The sequence below is a fragment of the Podarcis bocagei genome (assembly GCF_964188305.1).
Source record: "Podarcis bocagei genome assembly, chromosome: 7".
Taxonomy (NCBI): Eukaryota; Metazoa; Chordata; class Lepidosauria; order Squamata; family Lacertidae; genus Podarcis; species Podarcis bocagei.
Window position 1 is genome coordinate 84869855 of NC_138132.1, and position 26853 is coordinate 84896707.

General features: G+C 46.3%; 1 protein-coding gene across 1 annotated transcript in view; it reads left to right on the top strand.

Moving 5' to 3' along the window:
* The first annotated feature begins 7012 nt into the window (after positions 1 to 7012).
* Positions 7013 to 26853, top strand: part of WSCD2 (WSC domain containing 2) — a 91986-nt gene continuing 72145 nt past the window's right edge. Inside the window, exon 1 of the mRNA XM_081203098.1 lies at positions 7013 to 7752. The gene's annotated coding sequence lies outside the window, so the exon portion shown is untranslated. The remainder of the gene's footprint in view (positions 7753 to 26853) is intronic.

Genomic DNA, 26853 nt, shown 5'->3' on the forward strand with positions numbered 1-26853 from the left:
AGAACATTGCAACAGGCTCCAACCCCTGCTTGCCCCACACATGTTTCTCTCTTTCCCTGCCCCCCCCCCAGCTGTCAGGGGGAGATCTTGATTCCCAGGAGGGTGAGACTGCTTTAAATAATTATAATAATAATTCTTAAGAAAGACTGTGTGTGCAGTTTGCAAGCTTCCCTCCAGTAGGAGCTAGCTGCAAATGATAACACAGACAACCTGGTGTGTGGGTGGGTGTCTGCCTTTCTCCTCTCCCCTCTCCCAATTAACCTCCATCTCCAGAGGCTGCTCCTATGTCTCACGTTTGGGCTGTGAAACTTCAGGGCCTGGGATGATCCTGACCTAGCAATCCTAATAACAGTTAATCTACAACCTGGATGGGGAAACTGTGGCCCACTGGGTGTTCATAGAATTGTAGAGTTGGGAGGGACACGGAGGGTCAATAAATCCAATCCCCTGCTATACAGGAATCGGGAACCTTGGATTGCAACTCCATTGTCCTTTGACAATGGCCACACTAGCTGAGGCTGGTGGGAGTTGTTCATTCAAAATCTGGAGGCTTCCCACCACTGGGCTATAATGTTGACATGCAGACTCCCACCCAGTTGGCTGACTTCTTTAGCCAAACTCCGGGTGATTCAAGGCTCCCACCCCTTTGCAATTTAGCGAATGTGTCAGTGTTATAATCCCAGTGTGTAAAAAGAGGCTTTGGAGATTGTAACTGGCACCAGCCATGAGGACTAGCTCCTTGCTCCCTGAAAACACACAGTCAGAGAAGCTGAGATTCTCAGGAGGCTGAATTCGATACGCCATGGACAACATTCTGCATATTTTCTGAGCTTGTAGGATCCATGGATTCCTGGATCAGCATTCCCTTTGATCATGGGAGAAAGGTTGTTTTCTGCTGCTCCAGAGAAGCGGACACGGAGCAATGGATCCAAACTACAAGAAAGAAGATTCCACCTAAACATTAGGAAGAACTTCCTGACAGTAAGAGCTGTTTGACAGTGGAATTTGCTGCCAAGGAGTGTGGTGGAGTCTCCTTCTTTGGAGGTCTTTAAGCAGAGGCTTGACAACCATATGTCAGGAGTGCTCTGATGGTGTTTCCTGCTTGGCAGGGGGTTGGACTCGATGGCCCTTGTGGTCTCTTCCAACTCTATGATTCTATGATTCTATGACCTCCTCTGTGTTATTGTGAATCAAGGGCAGCAGATACAGGTGTGTGGCAAAAGTAGAAAATGTATCAACGAGAAAACAGGCTGGGCAGCAAAATAATGATGATTAGCGAGTGTTGTTTGAGCATGAAAGTCATACGTCCAGAAACAGCTCAGGCGGCTTTTGTTTCTCTGCTCTACAGAAGTCACTTTTGCTGAAGCTCACTTTTGACCAAAAGGCACAAGACGTACAGTATATATAAACAAACTATTGCCCCCCAGGGACACGGGTGGCGCTGTGGGTTAAACCACAGAGCCTAGGACTTGCCGACAGGGTGAGCTCCCGTTGCTCGGTCCCTGCTCCTGCCAACCTAGCAGTTCGAAAGCACGTCAAAGTGCAAGTAGATAAATAGGTACCGCTCCGGCGGGAAGGTAAACGGCGTTTCCGTGCGCTGCTCTGGTTTGCCAGAAGCGGCTTAGTCATACTGGCCACACGACCCGGAAGCTGTACGACAGCTCCCTTGGCCAGTAAAGCGAGATGAGCGCCTCAACCCCAGAGTCGGCCACGACCGGACCTAATGGTCCCTTTACCTTTGCTATTGCCCCCCACCCCAACCTTCACTCTTTCTTTTTCTTTCTTAGAAAAGAAAACCCAAACAAAACCTAACTGGATGACATAACAGAGATCCATGATTTGGTTGTGGGTTGTTTTTATATATATTTACATTTAAATGGATAGCAATGGACTGTGTTTTTGTGTGACCAGGAGCAAATGGAATTCAATTCAGTTCACGTTTAAATGCAAACTGACTTAATCTGCGCTTTCCAAAACAAAATGTAAAGCAAAACACAGCCAATCTCCAAAATCAACACTTCTCTGAATTTTGCATAGTAGTTCTCCTGTCAAATAAAATTACATACAGGCAGCAACTCCCCATTCACACGGGAGATACGTTCTGAGGCAACGTGCATTTAAGTGAAATAGCGTAAATTTTAAACACAATTGATAAAGCTTGCAAACACCCCGTTCTGCCCCATCCCTCATTCCGCCCCTTTTAATGAAGTTTTCAAGTCACTTTTGGGTTCAGCACGATGTGCACGTGCGCAGTCACACACCTATCAGATGCGCCTATCAGATACAGGTGGCAACCATTTTAGGCACATCCAATTGATGCGCAATCACCAATGTGCTGGTCCATAGGAGCCAACTCTGAAGGGACTTCACTCTCCAATAAAGTATTTGAAGTTCATGGGCTTTGCCAGTCAAATGATGCACATGCACTGTGTCATGTGATCAGTTATGTCGGGCGGGGTTTTCCTGGGTGTCCCAATATTTTATTCAAGTTGGGATCCACCCCTGCATGGGTATTTTTGGACCATGAAGAAGGCAGAACAGGGCATAATGGGTCAGGGCATGGTCTGCCCACGTGTCGGGGCCAGGGACAGAAATTTCAAGTGAAATGGTTGCCACCTGTACTCAGGTGTTCATAAAATGCATGTATTGACGAAATAAATATTTTAAAATTCACTAGATCATGGGAAATCCCTATGCAAAATGCATATTATTGTATTTTTTGCTCTTTAAGACTCACTTTTTCCCTCCTAAAAAGTAAGGGGAAATGTGTGTGTGTCTTATGGAGTGAATGCAGGCTGCACAGCTATTCCAGAAGCCAGAACAGCAAGAGGGATCGCTGTGCAGCGATCCCTCTTGTTGTTCTGGCTTCTGAGATTCAGAATATTTTTGTTGTTGTTTTCCTCCTCCAAAAACTAGGTGCGTCTTATGGTCTGGGGCATCTTATAGAGCGAAAAATACGGTAAATAAAATGGCATAAGAACATGTGCTTTAGGAGAAAGTTGCTGATTCATTTTCATCAGGACTTTTAAAAAATTGCAGACTAATGCAGAACTATGGAGATTCAAAGTTAAGATTGGAAATATTAGAAACTGAGGAAAAACCAAATTGACAGATCTGCCCATCCCATGGCAGGGGTAGTTAACATTTCCCACACTGCCACTTTCCAAATGAAGACCCCTTGTCCTTAAGGGGTTTTCAGGTTGCACATATACAAGGTTGTGACCAGAATGTAGGGTGAATGTATGTGATAATGGGAACTGCTGGATTCGTGGAGACACGTGGGAGGCGTTCGTCCGTTCTCAGCTAACGTATGTGCACGTGTCGTGGCATTTGTTGACAGGCCGATGTTCATGCGGTAGCACTTAGTAACTGTTAATAGTGCAGTTGGGACGCAGGTGGCACTGTGGTCTGAACCACAGAGCCTAGGGCTTGCCGATCAGAGGGTTGGCGGTTCGAATCCCCACGACGGGGTGAGCTCCCGTTGCTCGGTCCCTGCTCCTGCCCACCTAGCAGTTCGAAAGCACATCAAATGCAAGTAGATAAATAGGTACCACTCTGGTGGGAAGGTAAATGGTGTTTCTGTGCACTGCTCTGGTTTCTCCAGAAGCGGCTTAGTCATGCTGGCCACATGACCCGGAAAAACTGTCTGCCAGTAAAGTGAGATGAGCGCCGCAACCCCAGAGTCATTTGCGACTGGACTTAATAGTCAGGGGTCCCTTTACCTTTACCTAATAGTGCCATGGACTGCAAGAAGAGCAAACCTCTCCATTCTTAAGGAAATCAGCCCTGAGTGCTCACTGGAAGGACAGATCGTGAAGCTGAGGCTCCAAGACTTTGGCCACCTCATGAGAAGAGAAGAGTCCCTGGAAAAGACCCTGATGTTGGGAAAGATGGAGGGCACAAGGAGAAGGGGACGACAGAGGACGAGGTGGTTGGACAGTGTTCTCAAAGCTATGAACATGAGTTTGACCAAACTGCGGGAGGCAGTGGAAGACAGGAGTGCCTGGTGTGCTCTGGTCCATGGGGTCACGAAGAGTCGGACACGACTAAACGACTAAACAACAACAACAACAACAGTGCAGGGCGTTGTGATTGAAAACGGAGCAGAGAGTCAGTATGAAATTTTGTTTCAGATTTGGTAAATAGGCATCGGAAACCCACAAAATGCTCACAGTTGTGCACGGAGATGAAGCTGTAACTTGAAAGACAGCGTATGAGTGGTTTAAGTGTTTCTGTGAAGGGCGGCAAACCATCGAAGAGGACCCGTGGTCTGGCAGACCACCGACGAGCAGAACGGCAGCAAATGTCAACAGAGTTTGTGAGTTATTGATGCGGGATCAGTGTTTGTCCGTCTGAATGATGGTGGAAGAATTGCATAATCTGTGTGAAATTGTTACTGAGGTTACTGAGTTGTCCCACTCTCCATAGTCTCCCGATCTGGCCCCACCGAATTTCTTTCTTTATCCAAAACTGGAATCTGCACTGAAAGGGCACAGATCTCCCATCATTTCACACGTCCGAGCTGCTCTGATGAGGGAACTGAAAGCAGTATGGAAAGAGGACTTCTCCAGAAGTTTCCAACAGTTCTACGAACGTTGTCAATGGTGCATTGTAAAAGAGGGGGCCTACTTTGAAGGCCTGTAAGGCATGTATGTTCGAATATTTCTTGCTGTCCGATTTCTGTGACCATTCACCGAACTCCTGCATGGAGCAAAAAAGGGAGAGTGAAACACCCACCTCCTGGAGTGCCATGGCCCTTATCAGAATTGGGGGGGGGGGAGGGCTTGCAAGCCACTACTTGCTACAATTTAAAGATGGGAGATCAGATCACGAATCACTGTGGCCTTTCTAAGCACGCCATAAAAGGAATTCAGGAAGGGATCTCTCCCAGCTCTACACAGAGATCCCAGTGGGGCTTGAACCGGGATCCAAAATCATAAACTCATAGAATTATAGGGCAGGAATAAAAAAACCCAGAAGCTTTCCTATTAAGTATCCCAGGAATGGATTTACCAAGATCACAAAAGGACTCGTTTACGTATGCAACTACGGCTGCACGAACATTATTAGCACAACATTGGAAGGAAGGAAGTGTCCCAGCTAAAGAAGATTGGCAAGTTAAATTAATGGAATATGCTGAAATGGCAAAACTGACAATGAAATTAAGAGGAAGAGATGACAACGAATTTCAGGAAAAATGGAAGGACTTTATTGCATATATACAGAAGCAATGTACACAGGTTAATACATTGGCAGGGTTTTAAGGATACTTGTAATTGTATTAGGAATGGACAATAAGTAATTTAAATGGTTAAAACTTTATAATGGACATGTAGTACATCGATATACAATGGAATCAAGGAAGGGAATAGGGGAAGTCAATCTTTTTTGTTTTGTTTTTATTGATGTTTGTTTTATTGTTATTGTTGGAAAATTAATAAAATGTTATGGGGGGGGGAAGGAATTATAGGGCAGGAAGGGATTATGAGAGTCACCTGGTCCAACCGCTTGCAATGCAGGAATCTTTTGCCCAACGTGGGACTCGAGCCCACAACCCTAAGATGAAGAGCCACACGCTCTACCGACTGAGCTGTCCAGCACCTTCTGCCTACAAGGCTCCTACAACTGAGATATGGGCACCCCTCTTAAATGTAAATTAAGATTCTAGCCCTCATGGTCCTGCATAAAGGGCTAGCTTAAGCAGGAACAGAGAAAGCTGCCTTGCTCAATATTGTCTATTCTGGTTTAGGCAGGAGACTTTCATTGTCCTACCTGGACATGCCAGGGATTGAACCTGAGGCCTTCTGCATGCAAGGTAGGTGCTCTAATCACTGAGCTACAGCCTTTCCCCAAATTGAGCAGGGAAAATTCTCCCCACAATTGCATCTCTCTGGCTTAATCTTGCATCTTTATATGAAAATGATGTACTGGTGGTATTTGACTCCTAGTAAGTTAGCATAAATGTATAGAAGAAGCACAAATACCTGCTGGAACTGTAAAGAAAAAGAAGGTACATTTTATCATTTGTGGTGGATGTGTAAGGTAACAAAAACTTTCTGGGAGATGATACATAATGAAGTGGGAAAAATGTTCAAAAAAATAAAAAGCTTTTTTATTAGGAATTATAGGTACCGAGATTCCAAAGAAAAGACTTTTCTTGTATGCGACAACAGCGGCACGGATGTTATTAGCCCAGAAAAAACAAGCCCAACCAAGGAAGAATGGCAAGGCAAGTTGATGGACTATGCTGAAAGGGCAAAATTAACTGGAAAGCTCAGGAACCAAGAGGGCAAGAACTTTAAAGAAGAATGGGGGGGGGGGTTATAATTTATTTAGGAGACGATTGTAAGCAGATGAAAATATTAGCAGGGTTTTAATCTCACTTGTAAGGTAACAAAGACTATGGACCATTTAGACAGATAAAAAATGTGGATAACAGATTGATATGCAGTTGTACATATTGTCATTAGGACCCATGGAGGGATGGAAAAGAAGTCTTTTTTTATAAATGCTTTTTATTAAATTTTTTCATCATACACATCCAAAGAAACACAACCAAAGGGAAAGGGATGGAAAAGAAGTCTTAAGATTCAGAGCGATCTCTTTATATGGATTTTTAATTGCTTTTGTTACAAGTTTTAATTTTTAAAAATCAGATAAAAATGACCATGACCAAAACAAAGCCTGGATATCTTCTTTTGCACACCACCTTCCCATCTTAACTCACCTCCCTTTTTCTCTGATCCTCAAAATTTAGACTGTAGCCTCCTAAGGGCAGAGACTTGCCTTGAGAAGAAAAAAACAAGCAAAACCCCAATGTCAGCCATGGTTACCTTGACACACAAACAAGAAAGTCTATTCTGTCTGCCTTCATAAAGCCTCCTTCTTTGCTCCCATTTAACCTGCTGTTTAGGCTTGGCACACTTGAGCCAAGGGAGATAACGGGGTCTCCTCTTTTGCAATTTGAGCCTGTTTGTGGGTATCAGGAGCCTCTCGGCGTGAACGAGGCCACTGAGAAATGTTATCTGCCCGTTGCATGGAGCCAGCCAGCCGCTGCCTGCAAGGGAGCGCGAGAAAGATGGCAGTTAAGGAGTTAAGCAGTAGGCAGTGCTAGAGGCCTGCAAATAGAATGCAGCTCTGTGGCTCTGGCAAAGACGGTGGTGGCAGCAGCAGCAGCAGCAAGAGAGAGGGAGGGAGGGAGAAGAAATGAGAGAGGCTGCCAGATAGAGATGTTAAATAAGGGAGCCCAGCAAATCACCTCGCAGCAGTTGGGCGCTGCATCTGAGAGCTGGAAGCATCCCCAGAGGCAGGAGGGCATCCCAACCCTCCTTTCCTGGGCTGGTGAGCCAGCAGCGGTGATGAAGACCATCTTTTCTGGCAAGGAGGGATCTCTGGGTGCGGAGCAGCTGAGAGAAGCCAGTGTGCGGCTCCGGGGAACTCTGCAGTGACTGGTCTTTTCAGCGTGACCATCTTTCCAGAAGCGAATCTGGCAGCAGGGTGGCTGTCTCCGGTGCTCCGGCCAAATGCATCCGGTCGACCGAGAAGGTGTCCCTGTGATCTGGGTGTGAAAGGCAAAAAAAGAGGACATTCTGGGCCGGCAGAACTTGGATTCGAACGCTCGGTGGTCTGAGCTTCTCCATGCTAGCCGTCAAGGGAGCCAGGCAACCGCTGCCTCCTCAGCAGAAAGCCCAGAGTTGGCAAGAAGATGGATGTTCCTCCTCTTGAGGACCCCATGAAGGCGTCAGTGTTCAGGTAAGATGGGCCAAGGAGGGTGGACATCAGTGTGTTGCTGGCAGGGCAAAGACTCGGGGACCTTTGGACCTTGAGATGCAGAGGCAGAGGAAAAAGGTTGCGGGCCAGAGGCTTGATGGGCAAAAGTTTCACTCTCTGGCTAGTTCTGATGGTTTGGAAGCGACCTCATTTTACCTGCTCTTCTCCTTTCCCTGGCAAGCAAAAGGGGCTTGTGGGCTTGTGACACTTTTCGTAGGAAATTCTCTCTGGGAGTCGGTGGAGCTTCCTGCAAGTCCCTCCGAAAGACCAAGATGGGAAAGGTGTGTGTGTGGGGGGGGGGCAGGTTGCCGTAAGGCTGTCAGGTGTCATTGCAACACCCCCCCCCCGGTCCTCCCAAAGGCTTTTTAAACCTCAGGTGGAATGATGGGCATCTGGAATGACAGAGCATCCTTTTATGGAAAAGGCGGCAGATAAAACCTTTTGCAGACGACTCGGTGCTCATGCTGATTTCTGCTGCAAGGGGTTGGGGAAAGGGTTTCTGGTCCTAGGGGGAAAAGGTCCATAGTACCAGTTTAGACTTTGTACAGATGGGGGTACGAGTCAGTCTTTCAGGTTAACTTTTGGGATTCTGTTGGCACTCGGGTCCGTTAAGACATTTCTCAAATGCGCGGTGCTATGCGTGAGATGAACTCAAGGGAACTTGACGAAGATGAACCGCCCTTTAATGACCTTATAAACAACTTCTTGGTCTCAAAGTTGGGGTGGTGGTGGTCAGAGACACATCTCCAAACCCCCCCCCCCCTGAACATTGGAAGGCATGTTTATGGGTGTGATGGAGCTGTTTGTGATGTCGGGTGTGGAACAAACCAAAGATGGTCTAGATATTCGGGGCTGATTAACATGTGTGTTTCTGTGTGTGGAATAGGGATGGGTAGAGTACAGCTGAATTAATGGAAAATGAAACATTGGAAACAATATTTTTTTAAAAAAATAAAATAAAAATTAAGAGGCTGTGTTTGTTCCCGGAGAGATATATCAAAGTTATATGGTGAGTGGGCATGACTGAAAAACCTGATCATCTTAAGACGTAGGACTGGGGATATTGAGGGATGAAGGGAAAAGGTGGGCCAGACCACATCTTGTGTGGGTTGTGGGCACAGAAGAACAACTGGTTTGACTGGAGCAGAGAGCTTGTCTTTTCTTGCAGTGCATTACAACAGTGAATTTTGCCCATAGCTGTGAAAAGGTGGTCACGTGCCTGGTATCCTGGCATTGCTGCCTTCTCCCAGAGAGAGAGAGAGAGTTCTCCAGGGCACATTTTCTAGTCTCTGTGTGACCATTCTTTGGAGTGTGTCTCTTTAGAAAAAAAGAACCCTGCAAGAGACACGCTCAGGAGGCCAAGAATGGGCTGCCCTTGTTGATTTGAGTGCGGCAAATCTCTGAATTTTTTTTTCTTTCATTCATTCAATTTCAATAAGAGCAGGCAGGGGATGAGGGACACTGCAGAAAGGAAAGGAAACTGTAGGATGCGTAGCTCCTGTAAGCCAGCCATGCTACATGACACAAGGTCACTTGTGTGTGCGAATGGAGGAATCTGTGCAAGGATAAAGCAGGAATGGGCAGAGGGGAGGGACTGGATGTATCAATAAAATCGGTCCTCAATTTATAATGAGGTATATTGCCCCGACCTGTCATGCCTTCAGTGAACGGGACGTGGGTGGCACTGTGGGTTAAACTGCAGAGCCTAGGACTTGCTGATTAGAAGGTCGGCGGTTCGAATCCCCGCGACGGGGTGAGCTCCCGTTGCTCGGTCCCTGCTCCTGCCAACCTAGCAGTTCGAAAGCACCTCAAAGTGCAAGTAGATAAATAGGTACCGCTCCAGCGGGAAGGTAAATGGCATTTCCGTGCGCTGCTCCGGTTCGCCTGAAGCAGCTTAGTCATTTTGGCCACATGACCCGGAAGCTGTACGCCAGCTCCCTCGGCCAATAAAGCGAGATGAGCGCCGCAACCCCAGAGTCGGTCACGACTGGACCTAATGGTCAAGGGTCCCTTTACCTTTATATTGCCCCATCCTGTCATGCCTTCAGTGAATTAGCTTTCATTGTCTCCCATCAATAACCAGGCCACACCAAAGCTCACTGTCTGTGTGCCCTAGTTATTAATGGGTATGCAATGTACCCCAATGGACAACAAGCCCTTTATTTCTTTCAAACCAAGCTTTCAAACCAACCCAAACCCACGGGGCCTGGGTTCTTTTAAAGCAATGTAAATTCACCCAGAGCTGAGCCCTGGACCTGGATGCCCATCAAATTCTTAGGATCTGATGCCGCCAATCAGATTGATTAAAGAACAATAAATCAAGTACTTCTTCATGAAGCACTCAGTTGAACTGCGGAACTCATCCCCACAGGAGGCAGCAATGAATGGATGGTTTTAAAAGAGGATTGGGCCAATTCATGGAGGAGCAGGAGTGCCAACTTGGCCCTGCAACTGTGAGTGCCCAGGGCTGTGGGTCCAATGCAGCGTGCATGGCCCTGGCACTGAAATTTGTGGGTGCCCAGCCCCTTAATGGGGAATTGTGTGGGTGCTTGGGCACCCAAGGCCCCAGGGAGTTGTCACCTATATGGAGGAGGGGGCTATCGATGGCTACAGGTTGTCCACTGTGAGAATGGGATGTTGGACTGTGTGGGCCATTGGTCTGATCCAACAGGCTCTTCCAATGTTCTTAAGGCAAACAGGGCTGCAGAGGAGCAAACGGCAAGCCAGTTTCTCAGCAGCACGCCCATGACTTGTTTTTGCAACACAGTGCAGAATTTGCGAAGCCCCTTCACCAGAAAGCAGGAGTGTTGGGGAGCGATGGGGATGTTTTCCTCTGTGCTTCCATCACACATGCGATTCTCCAGTGAACCGGCGTTACAAAACTGCATGTGGGGAATGAGTACCAGGGTACTGCTGTTTGCTAGTTAGCCCAAATTTGCATAGGAGAAGGTGAAAAGGAGTCTTCATCACCAGGTAGCTGCAGGGCTGCTGGCCACGCAAAAGATGGAACAGGCTTGCTCTCTGTGGCCCTAGAGTGGCAAAGCTGGAACCATTGAGTGGCAAATTGTAGGGAAGCCAATTTTGGCTTCAAATTAGGAGCAACTTAAGAGTAGCGCTGTGGCTTAAACCACAGAGCCTAGGACTTGCCGATCAGAAGGTCAGCAGTTTGAATCCCCGCGACGAGGATAAATTCTGATCGGTCCTCAATTTATAATGAGGTATATTGCCCCATCCTGTCATGCCTTCAGTGAACGGGACGTGGGTGGCACTGTGGGTTAAACTGCAGAGCCTAGGACTTGCTGATTAGAAGGTTGGCAGTTCGAATCCCCGCGACGGGGTGAGCTCCCGTTGCTCGGTCCCTGCTCCTGCCAACCTAGCAGTTCGAAAGCACCTCAAAGTGCAAGTAGATAAATAGGTACTGCTCCAGCGGGAAGGTAAATGGCATTTCCATGCACTGTTCTGGTTCACCAGAAGCGGCTTAGTCATGCTGGCCACATGACCCGGAAGCTGTACGCCGGCTCCCTTGGCCAGTAAAGCGAGATGAGCGCTGCAACCCCAGAGTCGGCCACGATGGACCTAATGGTCAGGGGTCCCTTTACCTTTTAAGAGTACTGCTGGATCCAGCACCCTGTTCTCACTTTGGCCAACCAGATGCCTCAGTGGGGAACCCGAAAGCAAGACCAAAGTGCAGAAGCACACTCCTTTGGTTTCCAGCAAGTGGAATTCAGAAGGACCATGGATGCAGATCCTAGCCATCATAGAAGCTGTTGGTAGCCTGATCCTCTATGAATTTGTCTTTTAAAGCCATCTGGGCTAGTGGCCTTCACCATAGCTCAACTGTGCACTGCATGAAAAAGTAATTTCTTTTATCAGAATATTTTTTATTCCTTAAACTTCCTAATGCTACAGGTTGTTTAGGAAATGGGAGGAGGTGGCATCTCCTTACTGGAGGCATTTAAGCAGACGGCCAGTTGCCGGGGTGCTGAAAGCCTTTGGGATTTGAAAGGGCTGACCTCCCAAGGCTTTAAATTCTTTGATTCTGGAAAAACGTCCTGGATAAATGTCCCACCTCTTCAGGGACCTTGTAGAGCACCCAGCCAGTTTGGAGTTAACGTGTTTGGATTGTAATTTCTTGATGCATTCCAATTTCCAGATTGAATAATCCACGTGTGGCACATGTCAGTCTCCAGATGGAATGGCAGGTTCTGCATATCTGGAACGGGCAGATGTGCTACCGCGCTGGGGTGCCTGGCTTCTCTCACCCCCACCTAGTTAATTTTTGAAAGTGCATCCATCGTCATCGGCTGGAAAGATCCTCTAATGGGTCACATGATTGCATTGCCCTTTTCCTCTCGTCACTTGCTCACTCAGCCTTTTGGAAAGTGCTCCTCCATTCAGCTGGAACTGTGGATGTGAAAAGTTCAGCTTGACTTTTGCTGTGGGCATTAAAATACAACACTGGCCGAATGAACCTGCGATTAGCAGGGGGCGGGGGTCTTTGTTTGTGGTTCAGCCTAGGACTCGTGGTTCAGGGACACTTTCTTTTTTAAAAAAATATAATTTTTTATTGTTTTCTTTAAATATTCTTTTTCCAACAGTCCATACAATCACAATGTATCCCCTTTGACTCTGCCAAGTCCTGACTTCCCTCCCTCCCTTCAGTTGGTATAATTATCACAATCTTATCACATATTTTATTCTTCTTGTTGTTTAGTCGTGCCCGACTCTTCATGACCCCATGGACCAGAGCACGCCAGGCACTCCTGTCTTCCACTGCCTCCCGCAGTTTGGTCAAACTCATGCTGGTAGCTTTGAGAACACTGTCCAACCATCTCGTCCTCTGTCGTCCCCTTCTCCTTGTGCCCTCCATCTTTCCCAACATCAGGGTCTTTTCCAGGGAGTCTTCTCTTCTCATGAGGTGGCCAAAGTATTGGAGCCTCAGCTTCAGGATCTGTCCTTCCAGTGAGCACTCAGGGCTGATTTCCTTCAGAATGGAGAGGTTTGATCTTCTTGCAATCCATGGGACTCTCAAGAGTCTCCTCCAGCACCAGAATTCAAAAGCATCAATTCTTCGGCGATCAGCCTTCTTTATGGTCCAGCTCTCACTTCCATACATCATTTTATTCTTATATCTCGACTATTTTACATTGAAGGTATTATTCCAGTCCTGCTGGTGTCTTTAAACTTTTGCAGTTCTCCTTTAAATACTCAATAAATTTACTCCAATTATTCTTGTGTCTCTGGTCCTCATGATCCCGGATCCTTCCTGTCAATTTGGCAAGTTACGCAAAATCTGTCATCTTCACCTGCCACTCCTTGATGGTTGGTATATCTTGTGTTTTCCATTTCCGGGCCAGTAGAGTTCTTGCGGCGGCTGTGGCATACATAAACAAATTCTGATCTTTTATTTTAACCTCCCTTCCCATTAGACCGAGCAAGGAAGCCTCCGGTCTTTTGGGAAAGGTGTACTTAAATATCTTTTTAAGCACTTTATAGATTAACTCCCAAATTTTCTTCACCTTGGCACAGGTCCACCACATATGAAAACAATCACCATCCTTTTGTGTACCATTCAAGCAACAAATCATACATTCTAGATAACGTTTTACCTTTATGGTGGTTCAGGGACACTTTCAACACTTGCATGCCCTTCCCCGAAAATGGTATCTATCTATCCTTGCATTTAAAGTTGAAGGTGTTTTTGTTTAGCTAGGCCTTTACGGCTTGATAGGAATAGAGGAAGCTGCCTCTTACTGAGGCCTTGTCCACCCTTCCACTTGTCCCCTGGGAAAACCAGCTGTTGACTGCTGAATTGGAACAAACGCCAAATGGGTTTTCAGCAGACTGAACCTGAAAACCTGTTAGAAACTCAGGTATATGAGCTAGACACCAAATGGCTCCTGAAACCAGGGTTTTGTTGTTTAGTCGTTTAGTCGTGTCCGACTCTTCGTGACCCCATGGACCAGAGCACGCCCGGCACTCCTGTCTTCCACTGCCTCCCACAGTTTGGTCAAACTCATGTTGGTAGCTTCGAGAACACTGTCCCACCATCTCGTCCTCTGTCGTCCCCTTCTCCTTGTGCCCTCCATCTTTCCCAGCATCAGGGTCTTTTCCAGGGAGTCTTCTCTTCTCATGAGGTGGCCAAAGTATTGGAGCCTCAGCTTCAGGATCTGTCCTTCCAGTGAGCACTCAGGGCTGATTTCCTTCATAATGGAGAGGTTTGATCTTCTTGCAGTCCATGGGACTCTCAAGAGTCTCCTCCAGCACCATAATTCAAAAGCATCAATTCTTCGGTAATCAGCCTTCTTTATGGTCCAGCTCTCACTTCCATACATCACTACTGGGAAAACCATAGCTTGAACTATACGGACCTTTGATGGCAAGGTGATGTCTCTGCTTTTTAAGATGCTGTCTAGGTTTGTCATTGCTTTTCTCCCAAGAAGCAGGCGTCTTTTAATTTCATGGCTGCTGTCACCGAAACCAGGGTTACAGTCCTGAAAAAGGAATGCCGAGTTGTGCTTATTGGGCCAGACAGCTCGAAGGTCGTATTTTTCAATTTGACTTTTCAGTTCCTGAAATGCATTCTGATTGCACAGATATATAATGGATAGAATTCTACAGGATGTGTTGCCTGGCAAATTTTCAGTGCTGAGGGTATTCCAACCCCCAGCCAGAGATGCAAGGATTGAACCAAGTTTCTTCTGAGTGCAAGACAGGCAGCCACAGTTTTCCAATGCGTAACAAAAGCATGTGTTTCTGTGTTTCTAGTTATTCTGATATTTTAGGGATTATTTTTAAAGTTTTTGCATGTATTTTATTTACTGGTGGGCTTTGTTGTTTTATCTTTGCCATAGAACACCTCAGCCTCCTTTGGGAGGAGCAGTGGTTGATAAAACCAGTGCACAGATAAACATCTTCCTTTTGTTTGTTCTGGACCGAAAGGTGAACGTTAGGTCCAGTCATGGACGACTCTGGGGTTGCAGCACTCATCTCGCTTTATTGGCCAAGGGAGCCGACGTACAGCTTCCGGGTCATGTGGCCAGCATGACTAAGCCGCTTCTGGCCAACCAGAGCAGTGCATTGAAACGCCGTTTACCTTCCCACCGGAGCGGTACCTACTTATCTACTTGTACTTTGACGTGCTTTCAAACTGCTAGGTTGGCAGGAGCTGGGACTGAGCAACGGGAGCTCACCCCGTCACGGGGATTTGAACCACCGACCTTCTGATTGGCAAGCCCTAGGCCCTGTGGTTTAGACCACCCGCGTCCCCTGTTCTGGACCTACTGCCAATAAATTTCATTAGGTTCCAGTATGACAACTCCATTTCCTTCAGCCTCTTACAAGGAATGGTTGAGGGAGTTGGGGATGTTTTGCCCTGAGAAGAGTAGAATACTCAGGATGAAACGGTGAAATCTGCTATGATTAAAAGGGCACAAGATGTTGGACATAACATAATGATGGCTGACTGGGAATAGTTATGGAGCACAGGTATGAAGTTTACGGCATGTAATGCCTTAAGAGAGAATATTATGAAAATGATATACAGGTGGTACATGACACCAGTCAAGCTTGCAAAAATCTATCATTTGCCCGATAATAAATGTTGGAAATGTAAAGAAACTGAAGGTACATTCTTTCACCTTTGGTGGACGTGCCCAAGGATTAAGGCTTTCTGGGAGATGATTTATAATGAAATGAAAAAGGTATTCAAATATACCTTCCTGAAGAAACCAGAGGCCTTTCTCCTGGGCATGGTTGGCCAATTGGTGTTAAAGAAGGATAGAACTTTCTTTATGAATGCTACAACAGCAGCAAGAATACTTATTGCAAAGTATTGGAAGACACAAGATTTACCCACTCTGGAAGAATGGCAGATGAAGGTGATGGATTATATGGAACTGGCGGAAATGACTGGCAGAATCTGAGACCAGGGAGAAGAGTCGGTGGAAGAAGATTGGAAGAAATTTAAAGACTATCTACAGAAATATTGTAAAATTAATGAATGTTAGAATGATGTTGGATTGAAGTTAAGTGGTTTTTAGCAGCAATGTTATAAAGGAATATGTAAAAATGGATTGTAAACAGGTGATAATCTAAAGTTATAATATATTAAGATAAAAGATTAAGATAAAATCAAAGAGGGAAAGGATTTGCTGAATTAACTAATTGAACTGGAATACAAAAAAGGGAGGTGTGAGGAGGTCAGGGAAACAAGCAAATGAAGGACAAGATATGGAAAGACTGTTCTGTTTTTAACTGTTTTTACCCTGTATTTTCATTTTCTATTTTTTCCCCTTTTTTTCTTCTCTCTTTTTTCTCTTATTTTTGTAATATGTTGAAACTTTAATAAATATCTTTTAAAAAAAAAGAGAGAGAAGAGTAGACTGAGAGGCGATAGGAGAGGCATCTTCAAATATTGGAAGGGTTGCCACGTGGAAGATGGAGCCAGTTTGTTTTGTTGCTGCTTTAGGACCCGAACCAATGGCTTCAAATGACAATAAAGAAGATTCAAACTAAACTTTAGGTAGCGTTTTCTGAGAGTGAGACCTGTTCGACACGGGAAAGGACTAGCCTGGAAGGTGGCGGGCTCTCCTTCTTTGGAGGTTTTTAATCAGAGAGTGGATGGCCATCCATCGGGGATATCGTAGGTGTAATTCCTGCACAACAGGGGGGGTGGACTGGATGACCCTCAGCGTCCCTTCCAACTCTAAAATTGATAGTGTGTCTCTGCTCAGAACTTCCTACATTGGCAGATTGGCAGGTAAAGATGGTTGAATACGTGGAGTTGGCAAAGCTGACGGGGAAGATCCGGAATCGGCGTGATGAACTTTTTCAAAAGGACTGGAGCAAATCTATACTTTATATGAAAGGGGATGCGGGTGGCACTGTGGGTTAAACCACAGAGCCTAGGACTTGCCGATCAGAAGGTCGGCGGTTCGAATCCCCGCGACGGGGTGAGCTCCCATTGCTCGGTCCCTGCTCCTGCCAACCTAGCAGTTTGAAAGCACATCAAAGTGCAAGTCGATAAATAGGTACCACTCTAGCAGGAAGGTAAACGGCGTTTCCATGCGCTGCTCTGGTTTGCCAGAAGCGGCTTAGCCATGCTGGCCACACGACCCGGAAGCTGTACGTCGGCTCCCTCGGCCAGTAAAGCGAGATGAGTGCCGCAACCCCAGAGTCGGCCACAACTGGACCTAATGGTCAGGGGTCCCTTTACCTTTAAGAAAAGAAAATTGTAAACAGTTGAAAACGTTTGTAGGTTTGAGTTGAAATGTTTGGTAATGGGAAAACAAGGAGCTGATTTACATAGAAGGAGGTGAATGTTAAAAGATTGATATAAGGTAAAAAAAGTGGATATAGAAATGTGAGAAATTGGTAAAGTTGTGTGGAAGTCAGTTAGAGAGATAAGGAGGCTGATGCTTTATTTAAGCAAGGTCTTAAGTTATGGACTTTTGATTTTTGATATGGAAATGTAATGAAATATGGAAAACTTAATAAAAATCATGTTAAAAAGAAAAGAAAAGATAGTGTGTGTCTGCTCTTTGACACAGAAGTGCATCAGTCCCTGCCCTGCAAATATCGATGGTGGCACAACCAAAACAGTTTGGCTCCTTTGTAAAAATGCTTGCAGTTTCTGGTATGTTTGTGTATGTAAGAATTATATTGCAAACAGAAGATAATAAGGTGCCTTTCCACCCCTTGGCTGACGCCATCATAGGAGCATACTTAATCTGAAGTCTCTGGAGCCAGAGAAGAAGCTGGTGTGTCCGCCCAAGGCGATCCTGCACTTTTTAGAGGCGAGCTTGAATCAGTCTCCTTCAACGGCGAGAGCCTCGTTGGCTGTGGTGGGGAGGAGGGGGAATTAATCGCTTGTCAGCACAACTCTGGCTTGACCTTTGCGGGAGTCTAAAGGCAGAACATTGTGGCAATGATGAGCAGGACTTATCTCCTACTTTGTACCAAGTCAGATTAACTGGGCAAGTTCGTCAGGAGCCACCGGTAATTGGCTGGCTCTGAACGAGGGATGGAAAGATGCCTCAATTTCTCTCTCAGCTTCTTGTTGTTCTAATCCTCAATTCAGTTCTCCACATTTCTGCAGCAATTTGCTTTTTTTTCCAATTTAAAGAAACATCCTCATGAACACGCCCCCGCCCCTTAGGAACTACCACACAAAATGGCACAATGCAATGGACTCACGCACTGGGAACGAGTTCCTAAATTTCCTACAGTGTAGACTGGCATGCACAACGCTCAGTTTCCTTTTTTAATACAGTGTATAAATTTATTTATTTGGTTTTTCAGATTAAAGTTTTACAATCACATGTCCAACATACAAATAAAAACAAGATTTCAAGGAATCTCCCAGACTTCCTTTGTGGGTCCTACTGCAATCGTTTCCTCCTGCATCTTATATGATCATCCAAATCTTTTGCATCTCCATTATGTCCAAAATTTACCATTAAACTACAAGTGTTATTCCAATCCTGCTTCACGGTTTCAGCTGTTTACAATGGTTTTTAAGATTAATTATAAATTTCCCCCATACCTTATTAAAATTTTGGTCTTCCCAATGTAGTGGTGGCCCAAAGGGCCACAATAAATGTGATAATGTAAATCCTTGAGTGTGCTTCTAATAGAATATGATAGCCTGCTACTTTATAAACAACTACCTGACATTCAGGAGACATCTTAAGGCAGCCCTGTTCAGGGAAGTTTTTAACGTGTGATATTTTACTGTATTTTTGGTTTTTATGGAAGCCGCCCAGAGTGGCTGGGGAGGCCCAGCCAGATGGGCGGGGTATAAATAATAAATTATTATTATATTATTATTATTATAGAACTGATGATTTTGCAAGTTTCTGCCCCCCATTGGGGCAAAAATACAGCTAATATGTGAATCAAAAAGATACAGCTCAAAGCTAGAACGTAAGTTGCTACATGGTGCAAATGGCTCCACGTCACACAGGTTCCCAACATGCACACTAACACAACGTAACAGAAGACGGTGGGAATCAGACCTTAATCAGCAGGAATTGCTAGTGCTTATTGCTCTTCTTGGGAGAAAAGCAATGACAAACCTAGACAGCATCTTAACAAGCAGAGACATCACCTTGCCAACAAAGGTCCATATAGTTAAAGCTATGGTTTTCCCAGTAGTGATGTATGGAAGTGAGAGCTGGACCATAAAGAAGGCTGATTGCCGAAGAATTGATGCTTTTGAATTATGGTGCTGGAGGAGACTCTTGAGAGTCCCATGGACTGCAAGAAGATCAAACGTACCCATTCTTAAGGAAATCAGCCCTGAGTGCTCACTGGAAGGACAGATCGTGAAGCTGAGGCTCCAAGACTTTGGCCACCTCCCTGGAAAAGACCCTGATGTTGGGAAAGATGGAGGGCACAAGAAGAAGGGGACGACAGAGGACGAGATGGTTGGACAGTGTTCTCGAAGCTACCAGCATGAGTTTGACCAAACTGCAGGAGGCAGTGGAAGACAGGAGTGCCTGGTCCATGGGGTCACGAAGTTGGACATGACTAAACGACTAAACAACAACAAATTGCGCACGTGTAAAACATGAAATGAGGTGATGATGTTACAACACCGATTTCTGATTCTTCTGGTCATTTCTGCCATTTCAGCATAATCTTTCAACTTAATCTGCGATTCTTCTCTGGTCGGGACTTTATCTTCTTTCCACCTCTGGGCCAATAACATCTGCGCAGCCGTGGTCGCATACATAAATAGTATTTTCTGCTCCCTTGAGATTTTGGCACCTAAGGTTCCTAAAAGAAAGGCTTCGGGTTAACGCTCAGTTTCCAGGTTGAAACAATTCCCGTCTCTCATTCCTGTCCTCTTATCAGTTTCCCAGGCATTGAAACCAAAATGAAGCAGCAAAGTTCAAACGATTATATTACGTAAGGGGAGAATCGCATATTCAAGCTAATGTCAATAGAGCTACAGAGCAATGGCACTCCCATAGAGTGTTACCATAGAGTGCTCCATCCTTTGACCCCAGAGAGGAATACTGTACAGTGGTACCTTGGTTCTCAAACTTAATCCCTTCCAAAAGTCCATTCCAAAACCAAGGTGCGCTTTCCCATAGAAAGTAATGCAAATTGGATGAAACAACCTCTAAAACAGCCATTTAACACGAATTTTACTATCTAACGAGATCATTGATCCATAAAAGCAATAAACAATGTACTGCAGTCAATCAGTCAGTCAGTCAATCAATCAATCAATCAATCAATCAATCAATAGCTGAACTGGGTTCCACACAGTCACAAAAACAACAAAGAAGTCGCAGAAACAAAAATGCAAAGTAAATAGCAAAAACAGACAGACCTCAGCGTAACACTCAAATTGGAAGTGTGGCACTCAAATTGGAGGCGTAACACTCAAAACGGAGCACGCTCAGCTTCTGAAAAATATTCGCAAATCGGAACACACACTTTGCAGTGCAGTGTTTGGGTTCCAAATTGTTTGAGTACCAAGGCGTTTGAGAACCAAGGTACCTCTGTACTTAAAAATGCAGAAAAGCTAACTTTGTACATGGCAGAATTGCAGCAGTGGTGGCGAACATTAGTCCACCATTCCCAGAATCACAAGCTCAAGAGCAAGGGGAGGATGTAAAATAATCCAGGAGCCACCCTCGTTTTTGTTCATTAACATGTGAACCCAACTGCACTTCTTCCTCTTCCCTAATCCCTCCCTTCCTGAAGTTCATCAAATTGCGGGGATTTGACTCCCCAGAGGCCTGTTTCTGTGTGCCTTCAGGGAGGTCACCTTGTCAATCACCTCTCAGCCGTGATGACTAAACTGTTCAGGGCAGTAACTCTGAATGTCCAAGGCTGGGGGCCAGCAAGATGAGTTAGCGATGGGTTCAACTCCCTGCTTATTGGATGACTTGAGCAACATGCCCACCACTAGGTGTACTTCAGGGGTGCAATAGTTGATGGACCGCACACCCTTTTTTAAGCAAAAGAGTTGAAATATTAGAAATGTAGTTTTTGTTGTGTCAGGGTCATTTTCATATTTTCAAACTCTGCATGATTCTGGTTAAAAGTCCAGTGGTGTAGAGGTCAATTTCAAAGTGCAGGAGCTCAACATGTCTGCCCCCGTAAAAAGGTAAAGGTACCAGTCGTGACCGACTCTGGGGTTGCAACGCTCATCTCGCATTACTGGCTGAGGGAGCCGGCGTTTGTCCACAGACAGCTTCCAGGACATGTGGCCAACATGATGAAGCCGCTTCTGGCAAACCAGAGCAGTGCACGGAAATGCCGTTTACCTTCCCACCAGAGTGGTACCTATTTATCTACTTGCACTTTGATGTGCTTTTTTTTTAAAGCACAATGGACAATTTATTAAAGCTCCAGATTCTATGTACTTTATCTTACATCAATACAGTCCCAGACTTGCCTGCTTCTCAGCACCCAAAATCTATCAATGTCCAAGAGTATCTGAGACCAAAGAGTTCCCCGCTGGCTACAGAACACAAAGCAATATCTTGGCTCTAAGGATGGCATGTTCAGTGCCTCCTCTGACATCAGTAGCCCATGGGCAAGTCCAGAGTCCAGCCAAGACTATGGGGAAGCTTCCTGTTGCAACCATCTATCAAGCCACAGGAGGCCCAAACAGGTCCATAGTTTCCACCACCAAGGAGAGATGCTCCAGGAAGGAGCTGATGGACACACGTAGAATCCGGGTTTCATCGGCTCTCCATTGAACATGCAAGATATCCTCCGCTTTGATGTGCTTTTGAACTGCTAGGTTGGCAGGAGCTGGGACCAAGCAATGGGCGTTCACCCCGTTGTGGGGATTCAAACCTCTGACCTTCTGATTGGCAAGCCCTAGGCTCTGTGGTTTAGACCACGGTGCCACCCGCGTTCCCGTCTGCCCCCTTAGCTATGCCCAAAAGAAGAGTCCACAGTGCCAATCTTATTAGAAATCAACCTGAGTGCAAATCTGAGATCAGATCCACTGAACCTGGTGAAGCTTATTACACAGCTTCTGCTTATTAAACAGAGGGTTGTACGACCATCAGTCAGGGATTCTTTAACTGCATTGAAGGTTTGACTAAAGGTGAAAAGGTAAAGGACTCCTGGATGGTTAAGTCCAGTCAAAGGCGAATATGGGGCTGTGGCGCTCATCTCGCTTTCAAGCCGAGGGAGCCAGCGGTTGTCCACAGACAGCTTTCCAGGTCATGTGGCCAGCATGACTAAACCGCTTCTGGCACAATGGGACACCGCGACAGAAGCCAGAGTGCATGGATATGCCGTTTACCTTCCCGCCGCGGTAGTACCTATTTATCTACTTGCACTGGTGTGCTTTCAAACTGCTAGGTTGGCAGGAGCTTAGACAGAGCGACAGGAGCTCACCCTGTCGTGGGGATTTGAACCACTGACCTTCCGATTGGCAAGCCTAAGAGGTCCAGTGGTTTAGACCACAGCACCATCCTCATCCTTAGGGGGTCAGACTAGATCCCTTTCCAACTCTACAACTCTGCGATTCGATGATTTGCATGTAAGGCAGAATACAGAGGGGCAGTGATTTACCCGGCACACTCAGAGCACAGTTTTCCTTTTGATCTGTAAGTAAATGCACAGCTGCTTAGCAATAAAGGTATCTTGGTCTGCGATGTTGGACTCTCCTTTGCCCGGCCGTTTTGTTCCACCGGAATATCACCTTGCAAGTGAAGAATGCAGCATTCTTAAGCACGCCAGGGGATGTTATTTCATGCTGAAACTAGCACCTATCGGACCAACCCAGTGCAGGCTTCTTCGTTCCGCAGGTGGCTAAGCAGCCTGCTTAATGAAGCAAGCAAGGGGGTTGTTCTCAAAGATCCTGACCTCAGACCCTTTCTTGCCGAACACGGGGCTAATGTTGCTTCTTTTCCCGGTCCAGGACCAACACAATTGATTTGAGAGAAAGGGAAAAAGGCAACACGGTCAAAGTGTATAAAAAGATGTGTGGCGTGGAGAAAGGGGACAGAGAGACATTTTTCTCCCTATCTACAGTTTGGATTTGATATCCTGCTTTATCACTACCCGAAGGAGTCTCAAAGCGGCTAACAATCTCCTTCCCCTTCCTTCCCCACAACAAACACTCTGTGAGGTGAGTGAGGCTGAGAGACTTCAGAGAAGTGTGACTAGCCCAAGGTCACCCAGCAGCTGCATGTGGAGGAGCGGGGAATCGAACCCAGTTCAACAGATTACGAGTCCACCGCTCTTAACCACTACACCACACTGGCTCTCTATCTAGAGTTGGAAGGTGAGTCCAGCCCCCTGCAACGCAGGAATCGCAGCTAAAGAATTCCTCTTTCATGACATGAGAACTCACGACCATCTAATGAAGTCAAATGTTGGGAGATTGAGGAGGAGAAAAGAAAGGATTTATGTACGCAGCCCAGAGTTAAACTGCAGAACTCCCTCTCACAGGGAGGCGGCGAATGCCACTAACTTGGAAGGCGTTAAAAAAGGATAGGACAAATTCATGGGGAAGGCTTTCGATAGCCACTAGCCACAATGGCTCTGCCTCCACAGTTCGAGTTAGTAATTCTTCTGAATACCAGTTGCCAGAAGCTACAGGAGGGGCAGTGGCGCTGTGGGTTAAACCACAGAGCCTAGGGCTTGCTGATCAGAAGGTCGGTGGTTCGAATCCCCATGATGGGGTGAGCTCCCGTTGCTTGGTCCCTGCTCCTGCCAACCTAGCAGTTCGAAAGCACGTCAAAGTGCAAGTAGATAAATAGGTACCGCTCTGGCGGGAAGGTAAACGGAGTTTCCATACGCTGCCAGAAGCGGCTTAGTCATGCTGGCCACATGAGCCGGAAAAACTGTCTGCAGACAAACGCCGGCTCCCTTGGCCAATAAAGCAAGATGAGCGCCACAACCCCAGAGTCAGTCATGACTGGACCTAATGGTCAGGGGTCCCTTTACCTTTATATATATAAAATTCACACAGCACCGGAATGCAACTTGAAAACAAAAGAATACAAGACAACAAAATGAAAACAGAAAAGGGATCAAAAACAGAACAAAAACTTAAATTCTAAAAAAAAGAACTAACGACAACAAAAATACATATATATATGTATTTTTGTTGTCGTTAGTTCTTTTTTTTTAGAATTTAAGTTTTTGTTCTGTTTTTGATCCCTTTTCTGTTTTCATTTTGTTGTCTTGTATTCTTTTGTTTTCAAGTTGCATTCCGGTGCTGTGTGAATTTTATTCCCACTGAATCTTAGTCGCACTAGGATCTGCTGAGAAAGTTTGAAATATTAGAAATATTTCAAAACTGACATATAAGCTACGGGACAAGGATAACTGTGACTTTAAAGATGAATGGGAACCCTTTACCAAGTATTTGAAGACGTAACAAAGCGAACTGGACACCTTGGCTGGCTTTGAATAAACATTCACAAACTTTTTATTGATAATAATCAGCTAAATAGTTTGAGGATCTATACAACTTTGTAACATGCAGAAAACAGCAGTCTCAGAGAAACCAAAGACTGGAACTGAGGGAAGTCGGGGGGTGGGGTGGGGTTTGTGTGGGAGGATGGGAGGGTGGGAGGAGGGAGGACAAATGGGGGGGGTGGAATAAGGATGATATGTTTCTGGATAATATGTTTTGTTTTAATTTTGAATAAAAAAATTTTTTTTTTAAAGAAATATTTCAAATCAAAGATGGCGGATTGACAGAAGACAGTTAAATAGTGCCTCGTATTATAACCATCCATTCTGTGCAGTAGAGATATCATGCTGATATCAACAAGGTCATGATGCTGGCATGAAACCAGTGGAGGTGCCCATTGCCTTCTGTGCTCAGCTTGTGTGCTCCCAGAAACATCTGCCAGGAGCTTGTTGGTTCTGTTCCCTGTGAATTTAGCTTTGATGCAGCAAGTCTCTTTGATTCTTGAAATCTAGGCAGCTTGCCAGACCAGGCCAAGAGTCTCTTACTTTGCTGTCTAACGATCTCCAGCCTTTGGGAAGTGCTCTCAAAATCAAGGCAGGAGGGGTGGTCCTCTCCTCCTGGTCTCCAGCATCTGGTTTGTTGACATTAAAGATTTGAGAGGGCACTTGGCCGCCCGTCTGGTCCATCTCCTTGCTTGATCCCTGATGGACCGCTCTCCAGCCTGTAGCCAAGAAGAGCCCACCAGCTCCTAAGGCAGACTGCCCCATCCTTAGACAGTTGTGTGGCAAGTTCCGGCTTCCCCCCGGTGGGAATAAAGACACATGACACAATTATCTAGGTTAATGGGCTAAAATTGGCCACAGCTTTATTGGTTACAGGAATGAGCGGTATTGGCTTAGGCATTGGTCCTAACCGACTATCCGGCTTCAGCCATAGCTGTCAACCGTCCCTTATTTGGCGGGAAAGTCCCTTATCCCAGCGCCGTGTCCCGCTGCTGTCCCTTATTGATGCTGTCCCTTAAATTTCCTGGGTTTCAAAGGAAACGGCTCCTCTTCCTCCCTCCCTGCTGGCTAGGGAGGAGGGAGGCTCCAACTGTGTTGCTTGGCTGCATTGCTCACCCAATAAGGAGTCTAAGAATGACTGGGGGTGGAGCTTGCATGCCTTGAGCCGATCAAATCAGCTGCATTGCCTGGGGACTTGCCTTTGCTCAGCGCTTCCCAGCGTAGAGGTGACGGTGGTTTTCCTTGCTGCATCCCCTTTGCTGGGTTGCTGCGCTGTGGGAACCACCGCTTGAGGCTTTGTTTGGCTGCTGGCTGGGCTTTCTGCCTTTGGCTTGGAGGGGCTCAGAAGTCGAACATACCTGTGTTCTGAAAATCCCTTATTTTGGCTGCTGATCCCTTATTTTCGAGGCTGCTGGTCCCTTATTTTCAAATCTGTAAGTTGACAGCTATGGCTTCAGCCCATTTGCTTGAAGACCGGGAAGGGTTAACCACCAGTAGGGGGAGACCTGCACATCAACTAGGAACTCCCCCGGGGTCACTGCTCAGGGGCATGCCTTAGGCCCTCACCTCCATAGGCTTCGGACAGGGCCACACCCCCCGGAATCCTTTAACAGACTACCCTTCAATATTCGGGGGAGGTGATGGCGCTTCCTCTCCCCCCCCCATCGACATAACAATACCCCTACCAATGCCTAACTGCCAATGCCGAGGAAGTTGTGACGATTTGCTACGAGATAGGCGAAAAACCAAGTGGCTGGTGCCAAATTGCCAAGTGGAAAAAAATCCTACCAGGCCCCTTGACAGCGACCAACCAAGGTCCATAGCAAGGTCAAAAGGAAAACCTAAAGGGCGGGAGGGTGGGAACCTGATGAGCTGTGGCAGCAAAAGAGGGGGATCCCTGGCCGCGCCAGTGTGATATAGCGCAAGCCACGCCCCCCCTGGCCAGCCGATTGACGCGGCCGGGGATTCCCTCAATCGCGCGGAGGCTGAGAGCCAGCCCCTGCGCACGTGGAGAGGGCGTGAAGCCCGCAACTCCACCTCCTCTCAAGTTCGGAAGTGGTTTTCTTGGGAGGTTTCTCCAAATGCTTCATCAAATTCTGCTTTCCTGAAATTCCCACCCACTGCCTTCCTCTCCTGAGATCTGGAGCAACAAGGAACAAGCCTCCCCTGTCTCTCATGTGATGAAGGCCATTGATACAGATGAAGGCTCGGTTGCACCATTGGGAGAACTATGAAATGGGGGGGGGGGTGCAAGTCTGAGAGGGGTGGGATCAGGTCCTTTTGTAAGGGAATGCGCAAGGATTGAATCCCTCTGGTAGCCATAGAGTGACTTCCTTAAGTTCACCTGGCGAACTTAGTGGCATTGAAACTTGCCCTGCTTCCCAAAGCTTTTCTGTTTCCTCAAAAGGCCTTGGAGGTGAAGGTTCCTGTTCAGGAAAATGCAACATAGCTCCAGTTTCACGAGAGATGGAATCCTGTACTTAATCTACTCCATGCAAAAACTTTGCCTCGTTCTGTGCAGTTTTCGATTAAGGTCAGGAGACCTTTATTAGCCCAAGGGCCACATTCTTTCATGTTGAACCTTCTGGGGGCCGCGTGCTTGTTTAAAATGTGGGCAGAGCAAAGGATGTGACCCTTATGTTTGTACGGTAGGCTGCTCTTCATACTCGGCCC